Source organism: Lepus europaeus, chromosome 2 (assembly GCF_033115175.1).
Source record: "Lepus europaeus isolate LE1 chromosome 2, mLepTim1.pri, whole genome shotgun sequence".
NCBI lineage: Eukaryota > Metazoa > Chordata > Mammalia > Lagomorpha > Leporidae > Lepus > Lepus europaeus.
Window position 1 is genome coordinate 145,910,860 of NC_084828.1, and position 13,832 is coordinate 145,924,691.

The 13,832-nt window shown below is 46.3% G+C and overlaps 1 protein-coding gene across 3 annotated transcripts in view; it reads right to left on the minus strand.

The window, feature by feature from the left end:
* PPP2R3A (protein phosphatase 2 regulatory subunit B''alpha) overlaps positions 1-13,276 on the minus strand; it is a 212,665-nt gene extending 199,389 nt beyond the window's left edge. For all 3 annotated transcript variants that reach the window (XM_062214313.1, XM_062214300.1, XM_062214306.1), the window contains exon 1: positions 13,201-13,276. The gene's annotated coding sequence lies outside the window, so the exon portion shown is untranslated. The remainder of the gene's footprint in view (positions 1-13,200) is intronic.
* Between the last annotated feature and the right edge of the window lie 556 nt (positions 13,277-13,832).

The window sequence follows — 13,832 nt, forward strand, 5'->3', positions numbered from 1 at the left end:
TAACAGCTGCACCAAAGGCCTGCTCCGAGGATTAAGATGTTCAAGCTTACAATACACTAATTTCTTTTTTTTTTTATTAAACTTTTATTTAATGAATATAAGTTTCCAAAGTATAGCTTATGGGTTACAATGGCTTCCCCCCTCCCATAACTTCCCTCCCGCCCGCAACCCTCCCCTTTCCCGCTCCCTTTCCCCTTCCATTCATGTAAAGATTCATTTTCAATTCTCTTTGTATACAGAAGATCAGTTTAGTATATATTAGGTAAAGATTTCAACATTTTGCCCATATAGCAACATAAAGTGAAAAAACTACCATTGGATTACTAATTATAGCATTAAATAGCAATGTACAGCACATTAAAGACAGAGATCCTACATAATTTTTTTTAAATTAATTAATTTTCTATGCCATTTCCATTTTAACACCAGGTTGTTGTTTTTTTTTTTTTTTCATTTCCAATTCTCTTTATATACATAAGATCACTTCAGTATATAATTAGTAAAGACCTCATCAGTTTGTGCCCACACAGAAACGCAAAGTATAAAAATACTGTTTCAGTACTAGTTATAGCATCACTTGGCTTTAGACGACACATTAGGGACAGATCCCACATGGGGTGTAAGTACACAGTGACTCCTGTTGCTGATTTAACAATTTGACACTCCTGTTCATGGCGTCAGTAATCTCCCTAGGCTCTAGTCATGAGTTGCCAGGGCTATGGAAGCCTTTAGAGTTCGCTGACTTTGATCTTATTCCGATAGGGTCATAGTCAAAGTGGAAGTTCTCTCCTCCCTTCGGAGAAGGGTACCTCCTTCTTTGATGGCCCCGTTCATTCCACTGGGATCTCACTCACCGAGATCATTCATTTAGGTCTTTTTTTTTTTTTTTTTCCATGATATCTTGGCTTTCCATGCCTGCTATACTCTCATGGGCTCTTCAGCCAGATCTGAATGCCTTGAGGGCTGATTCTGAGGCCAGAGACAATACACTAATTTCTTTTGCAAAAAGAATTAAGAGAGTGGGAGCTGGTTTTGTGGCTTAGTAGGTTAAGCCGCTGCTTGCAACACCAGTATCCCATATCAGAGTGCCAGGGTTCTAGTCCTGGCTGCACTGTTTCTGATCCACCTTTCTCTACTGTTCCTGGGAAGGCCCAGGTGCTTGGGTCCTGCCACCCATGTGGGAGAATAAGACAGAGTTCCTAGTTCCTGGCTTCAGTCTGGCCCAGCCCTGGATGCTGTGGCCATTTGAGGAGTAAACCAGCAGATGGAATATCTCTCTTACTCTTCCCCCTCTTCCTCTTTCTCTTGTGCTCTTTCAAATAAATGAATCTTTTTGAAAGACAGAATGTATTCAGCATTACTAGTGTGATTAAAATGTCTTATTTGTTGAAAAAATAGAAACAAACATTATTACTTTAGATTACAGAACATGTACATTTTTTTTGTTAGTTTAGACATCTTAGGGACCAATTTGGCAGTATCTATTAAATTTCTGGCTATTTATGATTATATGATCCAACAATTCCATCTTTCAGAATCTATGCAGTATCAACATCAACACAAGTACCAGGATGTTCTCTGCTGGAATGTTTAAAATAAGGGAACTCTGGAAACAACCCAGTGTTCATCATTAGGGGAACAGCCCCATGCATGATATTTTTGGCATGGCATCATTAATACTATCTGAAATTGCATTAATTTATCTATTTGTCTGTCATTCAAGAAATTAGTTTATCAAGGAAAAGAACATATGTAAGGAAAATGTACACATATAGTACTTGTTTGGTTAAAAAGTCCTGAGAAGAAATGTAATTTTTTAAAAAATGAATTAAATATCCCTCATTCCAACGTTTAATACCAGGAAATCACTAGAAGGCCCACATAAAGACCTGCAGGCACAGGTTAAGGAATGCTAAAGTAGATGAAGCTTCCAAACTTGCCAACCAGAGAGACCGTCACTACGTGTGGCCTGGTTGCCCTTTTCTTTAGGGTCTGGAGTATTTCACAGGACAATCAACTCCCCCTCTTCATTAATATGGAGCCATGAACTGTCTTCAATACATGGATACTGCTGGCATTTGTTGAGGAGGGACCACAATGGGAAAAATACCAAGCTTGCCAAGATGTCCCACATTGAGAGAAAACAAAACGCTAACCCCTGGTAACACCTGAGCTTTAGTGCTTGAGGGTCTCAGCACCGGGAAGGGCACTGTCCAGCAGAGCTCACAGCAGCAATATTCTGGGGCTCAATCCTCAACACTGCAGAGTAGGAGTTTGCCTGTTATCTACAAGACAGTATGTGCTTGCTATGGTTTCTATGTCCTCAAGGACATCTCCATTCACAGTCACTTTCTCAGCCACTTTATCCTCAATGTTAAAGACGAGCAATTTTCTTTCTTCTTTTTTAAAGGGTGAATGAAGCTCCCATACCACTTTCTGCTACTGTACTGAGTCCTCAAAGGTGGGTTCAGTTTCTGTCTTTTTGTCTTTTGTTGTTGTTGTTGTTTAAAGATTATTTATTTGAAAGGCAGAGTTACAGGGAAAGAGAGAGCGAGAGCAAGAGATATCTTCCATCCACTGTTCACTCCCCTAAATGGCTGCAACGGCCAGAGCTGGGCTGATGCAAAGCCAGGAGCCAGGAGCTTCTTCCGGGTCTCCTACTTGAGTGCAGGGGCCCCAAGCACTTGGGCCATCTTCCACTGCTTTCCCAGGTGCATTAGCTGGAAGCTGAATCAGAAGTGGAGCAGTCAGGATGTGAACCCATGCCCATACGGGATGCCAGAGTTGCAAGCAGCTGCTTTACCCACTGGGTCACAGGGCAGGGACCAAGCCATTTTCAAGCTTTTTCTAACGAGATGGCCTCTGTTCAAATAGACATGTAAAGATGAACAAATAAGCAAATCAGGAGGAACAGACTCAGGACTCAGGGCAGGAGGCATGCTCAGATCCTACGGAGTGCAGGGAGCAGAAACTGAGGGGGAAGATAGAGAAATGAGGAGAGAAGTTTTCGTAGGTGGAAAACAAAGGTCCTGAGGCAGGAACATCGTTGGCTTCTAGAAGAAAAAGGTATCACTCCTGACTGGGACAAAGCAAGCACAGGGGAGAAATGATGCAGTGCCCTGTGATAAATGCGCAGCTTCTGAATGGAGAACCTGGGTTTAAAAGGATTCCTCTAGTTGCTGTGCTGAGAGAGGCAGTAAGACAGGAAGGACACAAACAGGAAAAAGAGGTTACTGCAGTGACCCAGGACATACAGTGGTGGCCTGGACAACATGGAAGCAGTGAATATTGAGAAGAGACTCAATCTAGATACATTTTGAAGATAGACTCTGCTGATAGATTGAACGTGCGATGAAAGAGCAAAGAGAATCAAAGATGACTGCAAGAGTTTTGGCCTGGGCTACTAGAGAATGGAGAGCTGACGTTGTGGCTCAGTGGGTTAAGCTGCCTCCTGCAAAGCTGGCATGCCATGGAGGGGCCAGTTTGAGAACTGGCTGCTCCACTTCCAATCTAGCTTTGTGCTGATGCACCTGGGAAGGCAGTGGAAGATGACCCAACTACCTAGACTCCTGCCACACATCTGGGAGAACTGGATGAAGCTCCTGGCTTTGACCTGGGTCAGCCCTGGCCATTGTGATCATTTGGGGAGTGAGTCAGAGGATGGAATATTTCTCTGTGTAACTCTACCTTTCAAATAAAGTGAAAAGACAGCCCACAATATGGGAGAAATATATGTAAATCACTTTTGTGATAGAGGTCTTGTGCCCAGAATATACAAAGAACTCTTATCGCTCAACAACAAAAAATTAACCTAATTAAAAAATGGGTAAAGAGTTTGAATAGATATTTCTCCAAATAGATATTTATCCAAAGAGGATACAAAATTGGCTAACACACAGAAAAACATGTTCAACATCATCAGTCACTAGGGAAATGCAAATCAAAACTACAATGAGATAACACTTCATATCCACTAGGACAGCAATAAATGAAAAACTAGAAAAAAGTGTTAGTGGGGATATAGAGAAAATAGAATTTACATTGCTGGTAGAAATTTACAATGGTGCAGATACTATGAAAAACAATTTGGTGGTTCCTCAAAAACTTAAACACAGCATTACCATATGACTCGTATAGGCTTACACGCAAAAGAGCTTGATAACAGGTATTTAAAGCAAAACCTTGCAAATGAATGCTCTTAGCAGCACTATTTACAAGAGCCAAAAGGTATAAACAGCTCAAATACACATCAACTGATATCTCTATACAACAGAGTATTAAGCAACTAAAAAAAGGAATAAAGCACTGATACATGCTACAACATGAACAAACTCTGTAAATAATACATGGAGTAAATGAAACCAGAAGCAAAAAGTCCTATTTTATGATGCATTTTTAAAAAATATTTTATTTATTTATTTGAGAGGTAGAGTTACAGACAATGAGAGGGAGAGACAGAGAGAAAGGTCTTCCTTCCGTTGGTTCACTCCCCAAATGACTGCAACAGCTGAATCTGTGCTGATCGGAAGCCAGGAGCCAGGTGCTTCTTTCCGGTCTCCCATGCGGGTGCAGGGGCCCAAGGACTTGGGACATCTTCCACTGCTTTCCCAGGCCATAGAAGAGAGCTGGATTGGAAGAGGAGCAGCCAGGACTAGAACCAGTGCCCATATGGGATGCAGTGCCGCAGGTGGAGGATTAACCTACTGCGCAACGGCACCAGCCCCTATGATGCGTTTTTTTAAAAAAGACTTGTTTTATCTTTATTTGCTTTATTTTTATTATTTAAATAAATAGATGAAATTTATCTATTTATTAACTCAGAATTACAGAGAAAGAGAGAAAGAGAGAGGGAGAAGGAGAGGGAAGGAGAGAGGGAAAGAGGGAGAGAGGGAGAGATTTTTCCATCCACTGATTCACTCCTCAAATGGCCTCAACGGTTGGGGCTGGGCCAGCCAAAGCCAGAAGCCAGGAGTCTCCTCCAGGTCTCCCAAATGGGTGCAGGGGCCCAAGCACTTGCTCCATCCTCTGCTGCTTTCCCAGGTGCATCAGCAGGGAGTGGAATTGGAAGTGGAGCAGCCTGGACTTGAACCCACACCCATATGGGATGCTGACATCACAGGTGGAGGCTTAATCTGCTATGCCACAGTGCTGGCCCTATGATGCAGTTTTTATGAAATATTCAGAATGGGCAAATCCATACAGAAAGAAAACTGGTAGCTGCCACCACCTGGGAGGTGAAGGGAATGAGGAGTGACTGATGAATGGGTCTGGGGTTTCCTTGTGGGATGATGAAAATGTCCTAGATGTAGATAGTGGTGATGACTGCACATATCGTGAATGCACTGAAAGTCACTGAATTTTATACTTGAAAAAGGGTTAATTTTACCTCAACTAAAAAAAAAAAATTCACACAGCTCCTACTTCACAAGACCAGGCCTTGCACCCAAGAATTGACTCCTCATCTGCCACTCAGTTATCACAGAGGAGCTCTGAATTACCTTGCCAATGGAAGTTTCCCTCCATCTACCAAAATTCAGGCATAGCACCTAACCGCTCTGGAGATGGTGAAACTCCCACAGCTGCCCAAGGACATAGAAATGTACTTCCTAAAGTTTATTTAAAAATGGAAAAGATGCATATTTTGGAGTAAAAAATTTCTGAAATCCATGCATAGTTTTTTTTCATAATGTTCATTTTCCAAGAACTTTCTGAAGTATCCTCATACAGTTTCTAAAGAATAGTTCAAACCATCTTCTTGGACCAAAGTCTCCCATTCATGTCACAAAGTCATCCTTTATCCAAGTTAACGATCATCCACCTAACTGGTCGGCCATTGATAGCTATGAAGGCTGATGTCCCACAACATGATACTCCTGTTTGCAAAAGGCAGCTCAAATCGCTTCTCGGCCTTTTGGCTAAGATCAAGTGTAGCAAAAGGCAGCTCGATGGTTTATGCCTTCAACTAATAAAACAGCCTTCTCCCAACCCTATGTTTTCAGCTCTCCTGCTAGACCACAACTCCTGGAAACTTGAAGCACAAAACTGACCTTTAAAACCTTCTTTTCCTGATCAAGGTTGTCAACAAGGCAGAAATGACTTAAGAAACAGATTGTTGTGGCCTTTTACATGACAACCTATCCTAGATAGTCATCTAACCCAGGTCTTTAAGGTGACAGCATTCATATCACCTTTTGGAAACCAAAGTTTATCCAGTGTTCTCTTTCTGTCTCAGATCAAGGAGGAGCTACCTCCAACTTACATTTATATACTTCAGTCATCATCAATGATAAAGATTTCAAAGCATGAGAAATTTTACATGCATACAATTGGAAAAATGAAGTTAACTGGAAAAATACAGCTGCAAAAACTACTCCTGGGAATTTTACAGTTAGATACACATTCCCTAATACAGTGAAGCATTCCATTTTCAACATGTCAACAATCTGGTCTTTGTTCATCTGTTGAACTGGGGGATGATGTCAGGGTCACTGCAGCCCAGACTTCAGGAGTTGGCCTTTAGGAGCTCTATGGCTTTCCAGATAAGAGACTTAGGGTCTAACTGCCAACATCTGAATCAGGCCACTTCAGTAACAACAAGCAAAATATCTCCTCGGTGAAAAGCACAAACTCTACAAAACAAAGAAGACCCTTCTAAGCTCAGGGAGAAGGATAACCAGGTACTTTTTAAGCGCTGGCTCCCTTAAAAATTAGAAGTGTTTGGGTAACCCATAGACCAAGCATCTACAAAACAGACACAGGGGAGCCGGCGCTGTGGCACAGTGGGTTAAAGCCCTGGCTTGAAGCGCCGGCATCCCAAGTGAGCCCCGGTTCTAGTCCTGGCTGCTCCTCTTCCGATCCAGCTCTCTGCTATGGCCTAGGAAAGCAGTGAAAGATGGCCCAAGTCCTTGGGCCCCTGCGCCCATGTGGGAGACCAGGAGGAAGCACCTGGCTCCTGGCTTCGGATCGGCGCAGCTCCGGCCATTGTGGCCATCTGGGGAATGAACCAGCAGATGGAAGACCTCTCTCTGACTCTACCTCTCTGTAGCTTTTTTAAATAAATAAAATAAATTAAAAAAAAAGAAAAAAAGACACAGAAAACACCAGTCAGTCCCGTCCTCACCACTCCTTTTCAGACAAACTCAAAAGACTTTTCCAAAATTTACCATTCCTATTTCCTTATTCTTTACCACTAATCTTATTTCTGCCTCTTCCAATCTGAAATAGTTCTTGGTGAGGTAAAAGACCCTATCTTGGCCGGTGCCATGGCTCAACAGGCTAATCCTCCGCCTAGCGGCGCCGGCACACCAGGTTCTAGTCCTGGTCGGGGCACCGGATTCTGTCCCGGTTGCCCCTCTTCCAGGCCAGCTCTCTGCTATGGCCCGGGAGTGCAGTGGAGGATGGCCCAAGTGCTTGGGCCCTGCACCCCATGGGAGACCAGGAGAAGCACCTGGCTCCTGCCTTTGGTTCAGCGCGGTGTGCCGGCCGCAGCGCGCCAGCCGCGGCAGCCATTGTGGGGTGAACCAATGGCAAAAGGAAGACCTTTCTCTCTCTCTCTCTCTCTCTCTCTCTCTCACTGTCCACTCTGCCTGTCAAAAATAAAAAAAAAAAGACCCTATTTTGATGAATCTGACAAAATTTCAGTCCCTATCTTTATTTGATGATCCCTCTCTTTCCTTGTCTCTTATGAACACACCTAAAGCTAGAATACAGATTCTAAAATAAGCACTTAAAGCAAAAATCAAGTATAGCTTAAATTACTTTTGAGAGTTCTTTAAATGATCCATTAAGCATAGCATATTTGAACATATAAAAGCAAAACTTTGTACTAATTAACTTCTTGCAATTAAAAACAGTGGAGTATATCAGTCACTGTACCTCCCTAGCCGCCTCTCATCCCTTTCCTGGGCTGCCTCCCTTTGAAATGCTAGGTCTGTGCCTTGTTAATCTGTCAGTGGTTCTTAACTTCCAGTGCTCAGTGGAATCACCCGAGGAGCTTTACAGACCAGAGGCTGCAATTCAGACCCAGTAAACAAATACAAATTTCTTAGGTGGACCCAAGCATTAGTATTTTTAAAAAAATATTCAGTGACTCCAATATGCAACCAAGATGAGAATCAGTTTTTCATTCTCTTTCTTGACCAGGAAACACACACTCAAAAACCTACAAAGTCACAGAAGTAAATGAGCAAAGCCAGTACGATCTAGGGTGCAACGGGCTCTGCGGTGAATTAGAAAGCAGCCAAGACCAGCTGTGACTGAGCGCCAATCATTGCTTCTATATGGGAGAGCCAGCTCAGCAGGGTTTTATCTTCTCTTTTTCTTAAAAATATTTATTTATGGGGCCAGCGCTGTGGCGTAGCGGGTAAAGCCACTGCCTGCAGTGCCAGCATCCCATTTGGGTGCCAGTTAAAGTCCTGGATGCTCCACTTCCGATCTAGCTCTCTGCTATGGCCTGGGAAAACAATAGAAGATGGCTCAAGTCCTCGGGCCCCTGCACCCACATGGGAGACCTGGAGGAAGTTCCTGGCTCTGGATAGGCACAACCCAGGCCGTTGTGGTCAAGTGGGGAGTGAACCATTGGATGGAAGACACCTCTCTCTCTCTCTCTCTCTCTGCCTCTCCTTCTCTAACTCTGACTTTCAAATAAATAAATAAATCTTTAAAAAAATATTTATTTATAGGGTTGACGCTGTGATGTAGGAGGTAAAGCCCCTATCTGCAGTGCTGGCATCCCATATGGATACTGGTTCGAGTCCTGCCTGCTCCCCTTCTGATCCAGCTTTCTGCTATGGCCTGTGAAAGCAGTAGAAGATGGTCCAAGTCCTTGAGCTCCTGCACCCATGTGGGAGACCCAAAAGAAGCTCCTGGCTTAGATCGGTGCAGCTCCGGCCGTTGCAACCATTTGGGGAGTGAACCAGCGGATGGAAGACCTCTACCTCTCTCTCTCCCTTGCTCTCTGCCTCTCTGTATCTCTGCCTTTCAAAATAAATCAATAAATAAATCTACAGAGTTACAGAGAGAGAGGGAGAAATGTTCCATCTGCTGGTTCACTCCCTAGGTGGTCACAATGGCCAGTGCTGGTCCAAGCTGAACCCAGAAACCCAGAGGTCCATTCGGGTCTCTTACATGGGTGGCATGGGCCCAAACACATGGACCATTTCCCCTGGTTTTTCCAGGCCATTAGCATGGAGTAGTATGGAAAGTGGAGCAGCCAGGACACAAACCGATGCCCACATGAGATACAGGTGTCTCAGGCTGTGGCTTAACCTGCTATGCCACAGCGCGGGCCCCCATCTCCTTATTTTTAAAAGAGAAGCCACAGATGTGGATTTCCATAGGAAATCTTGAAATGTTAAAATATTGGCGACTAATTCAAAATTGAACAACAAAACCACTTAAGGGGCAAAACAAAACACATCTGTGAGCCAGATTCAGTTGTGCTACTAGTTTGCAATTTCAACCACACCCTTCAATTTACACCTAAAACTCTGTGTTTCCAGTTCTGCACTTTTCTCTGGGCCCCGGATTTGAAATGTCAAATGCTTATGTGCTATCTCCACTTGAAAATAATAGCAGTCCCAATGTAAATGGTAATTTAAATGCACCTCAAAACTATTTATCCTTACAATGTTCTTTCAATCTACAGCTGGGTGGGAAAGCCAGAGCCCTGGGACGCATCCCAGGAACGTCTTTCTCTCCACTCTTGTGCTATACAAACCAACAAATCCTATCTACGGTGCCTCCTAAATATATGTCATGCATATGTGTACTTCTCTTCATCTGTACTGCTACCAGCTAAGTTAGCTACCATCTTTTCTTAGTTACCCACAATAACCTTAATTAGGGTCAGTTGCTCCCCACAATCACTCATTTCCTTTCAAACCACTCTAATATGACCAGAATGATCTTTGAAAATGTAAATATATACAAATATATGTTATACCATATATAAGAAATACATGTGTGTACATACATACATATATTTGTCCAAACAATTTCACTTCTGTTTGTCCTAAAAATATGTTCACACACCTGTGAGCCAGCATATCCATAATACTGTTCACAGTAAATTATCAGAAGCAATCTAAATGTCCATCAATAGGGGATAGCTTAAGTAATCTACAGTATATTCATATAATGAAATGCTTTACAGTCACTCAAAGGAACGAGGAAGCTCTATACTGCAAAGGAAAACTTCGTAGCCACTGTTAAGAGAACAGAGCGTACAGTATACTACTGTCTGTGTAAAGAACACGCACTTGCACGAATGTCCACAACAGCTACGATGCACAAGACTAGCATCAGTGCTTATTCAGTTGGACAGACAGTGGGAAACGGGGGCTTCTACGGAGAGTAAGACTTACAGAAGACATTCTGATTTAACAGCCTGGAAGACGGCCCGGACACCTGCCCTTGGTTAAGTTCCTCGAGTGGATTTAATGAGCAGGTTGGCCTGAACCGCTGCTGGGGACGGCCTCCGCCGCCTTCACCAGCTCATGCTGTATCGTCCCACTCGCAGCACTTTCCATGCTCCAGCCTTGCTGCCGACTTCTGTGCTTCCAGAAAAGGTGCTGAGGTTTCTGCCTGAGGGCCTTCACGCTTGCTCTTTCCGCCTGGGATACCATGCCCCCAAACTTCACCTAGTAACTCCTGCTTGTCCTTCAGAGTCCACCTCAAAGGTTTCCTTCCTCAAGGTCAGCACCCCTGTTTTATGTACTGGGAGCAACTCCTGCTCCTCCGAATTCAATACAAGTGCAATGAGGTAACTGTATCACCACATTGATACACTGTATCGATACAACCTTCCATCGGCTTTACACTACAAAGTTCGGGAGTACAGAGACCACATCACTTGCTTTAACCACTGTATTCTCCGACTAACTTAGCAAAAATAAGCCTTCAGATACTTGTTAAATAAATGTTGACTGCTGCTGCCCTCAAGCTTAGGACAGAAATCAACACAGAAAGCAAACAACAATGCGCTGCATTGGTGTTAAGGCGGAAGGCAGTTTAGAACCATGGTTCTCAACTGAGGGTGATTTGGGCCCTATCTGGGAACATTTAGCAATGGATGAAGGTGTTTTTGATCCTTAAACTGTGTGTGGAGTGCTGCTGGTGCCTGGTAAGCAGAGGTCAGGAATACTGCTAAACATCCTCTCTTGCACAAGACAGCCCTCCTCAACAAAGAATTACCTGGTCTAAAATGTCAACAGGTGCATAGTTGAGAATCCCTGTTTCAAAAGACAATAATACTCAAAAGGGTGGTCAAAGTCTACTCTCGCTGCTGTGGGTTTCAAAAACAAAAACCAGTGCTGGCCACCGTCTTTGATGCCAACATCCTATACGGGCACCAGTTCGTGTCCTGGCTGGTCCACTTCCGATCTAGCTCCCTGCTAACATGTCTGGGAAAGCAGTGGAAGATGGCCCAAGTGCTTGGGCCCCTGCCGCCCACGTGGGAGACCCGGATGAAGCTCCTGGCTCTGGCTGTCCCAGACCTGGCTGTTGTGGCTACCTGGGGAGTGGACCAACAGATGGGAGGTACCTCTCTCTGTAACTCTGCCTTTCAAATAAAAATAAATCTTAGAAAAAAGTTAGTGTATGTGGGAGATGTCAAGAAAAGTTTGAGAGGAAGCAAAGCTTCATTTGTGTATTGAAAGGTGGCCGGGGCGAGACTGGTAGGAACTATGTTTGCCAGAAGTAATGAGGAGTCTCTGATGAGCTTAAAAGCAAAGTTCTGGCAGGTACTGGTTCCTCCAGTACCAATCTCCTTTATTCTCTTCTTGCTGAAACAAAACTTCCATGATCTGAGGGTGGCTGGTTTCAGCTAGACATTAAGGCCAAATTAATTCAGATCAAGATAAAGTCAAATAGCAGCTCCACTCTCCAGAATGTCTAGCTGCATTTTAAAATATGCAAATACACAGGACTTCAAATAAATCTTTAAGACTTAACGTTTGGGCTGTTAGTGGATAAAGCTGTGTTTGAAACCAACAGCCAGGTTGGTAAAGCCTTTTCCAAAACTTTCTATTTTTAAAAAACTTTTTTACCTGTTTCCCCATCCTCAACTATGGAGCTCCCAGATCGTATAAAAGATCCAAGTTTTTCCCACAAGTATCTCACCCGCTAAGTTCTTTGGCCAGAGATGACAGAGCCATTTGGACGCAATCAATGTGATTGAGTGTAAATTAGGGGTGGGCTACAGATTTCTAAAAAGGCTTCCAGGAAAAGTCACGGATACTTCTGAGAAACTGAGATAATTGTTAGCAGTATCACCAAGGGTGGGGGCAGGATCTGCGTCTCCCTACAGCACAAGCCTGCTGCCCGCTCAGCTGGGCGCCCATGCTCTGACCTAGTATGGCAATTCTCAGGGTCTCGGCACTGGGTGCTCCGTTTACAAGAAACTGAGGCCCGAGACGGAGGAAGAACAAAGAAAAACGCGTGGCAGCGAAGGTGCAGGGTATGTTCCGTACACCACCGCAGATTTGCGGAGGAACAGCTGACGGAAAGCCCTACCAATCACTGGTTTTTGCTTACGCGTAGAGATTCTACGTCCTGCTTTGGGACCGTTTCCTAATAAGAAAACACCTTATAATTTGCAAGCAACGATTCGTCTGACCCTGCGTTTGCGGACCATCAAGGCTGGATGGCATTTCCCGAGCGCGACGGAGTCGGGACGCAGCTCGTCTCCTGCCCGGCCGGGGGCTTCCGTCGCGAGGCTCCCCCCGAGCACGCCCCTGGGGGCGGCCGGGTCGCTGCACCTCTGCTCCAGGTGCCCCGGCCGCCCGCCCGCCGCGCCGAGCGGTGACACATCCTTCTTTGGCCAAGTCGGGCCGAGGTTGGGCAGGGGGCGGGGAAGGAGAAAGCCAGCCCCAGCGCCTCAGGACGTGACTCTCAGTTCTCCCCAACGCTGGCACGGCGTTCTCCGCCGAGCTCAAGTTCCCCGCGGGCTGCGCGGGCGACCCGGCCTGCGCGCCCCCCTCAGACCGGCCGGGGCCCGGGCCGCCCCCGCCTGCCTGCCCTCACTCCGGACTCCCGCAGCCGCGGCGGCCCCGCGCGGCCCCTCCGGACAGGCCGGTCCCCGCCCCTAGGCCCGGCCCCGCCCGCCCCGCGCCGCCCCCCACCCCGGCCCCGCCGCCCGCTCGGCCCGGCCGGGGGCGCCCCGAGGGCTGCAGGCCGCGCGGCGGCCGTCCCCGCGCCTACCTCAGCGCCCGCCGCGCCGCCTCCGCCAGCGGCTGCCCGGGCTCCCCGCGGCGCGGGCTCTGGGACTGCGAACGCGGCGCGCGAGGAGCCGAGGCCCAGGCGCGCCCCGCCCCGCCGCCCGCAGCCCCCTCCTCCCGCTCCTCCCCACCCTCCCCGACCCCGCGCCAGGCCCCGCCCCTCCGCCGGCCCCGCCCCCGCTCCGCCTTCTCCTCCCCCCGCCGGAGCAGGAAGGGGACCTCCAGGGGGGCCACGAGAGCCGCTGCGGCTGCCCAGGTGCAGTGCCCAGTCCCGCGGCTGGGCAGGCGCGCGGTGCGCGGGGCTTACGGCTGCTTGCGGGACGCGGCTTTTAGCGTGCATTTATTATTACTGTTACTGGAATCATCACTATTCACGGTGTTTCGCCCTCCGCCAGGAGGTCGCTCGGCCCCTTTGAGAACGGCTCTCGCCGCTGACCTGATAGTCCTGGCTACTCAGATCCTCCCAGTGGCCCGCACCTGCTCCATTTCTCGCTCAGCCCCAGAGGTTGGGCGTTTTGAAAGAGGAGATTTAAAAACAAATCTGTTATCGCTGAATATAACACAAAGCCGAAGTTAGAACGGTAAATAGAGACTCCTACAAATAATTTAATAAAT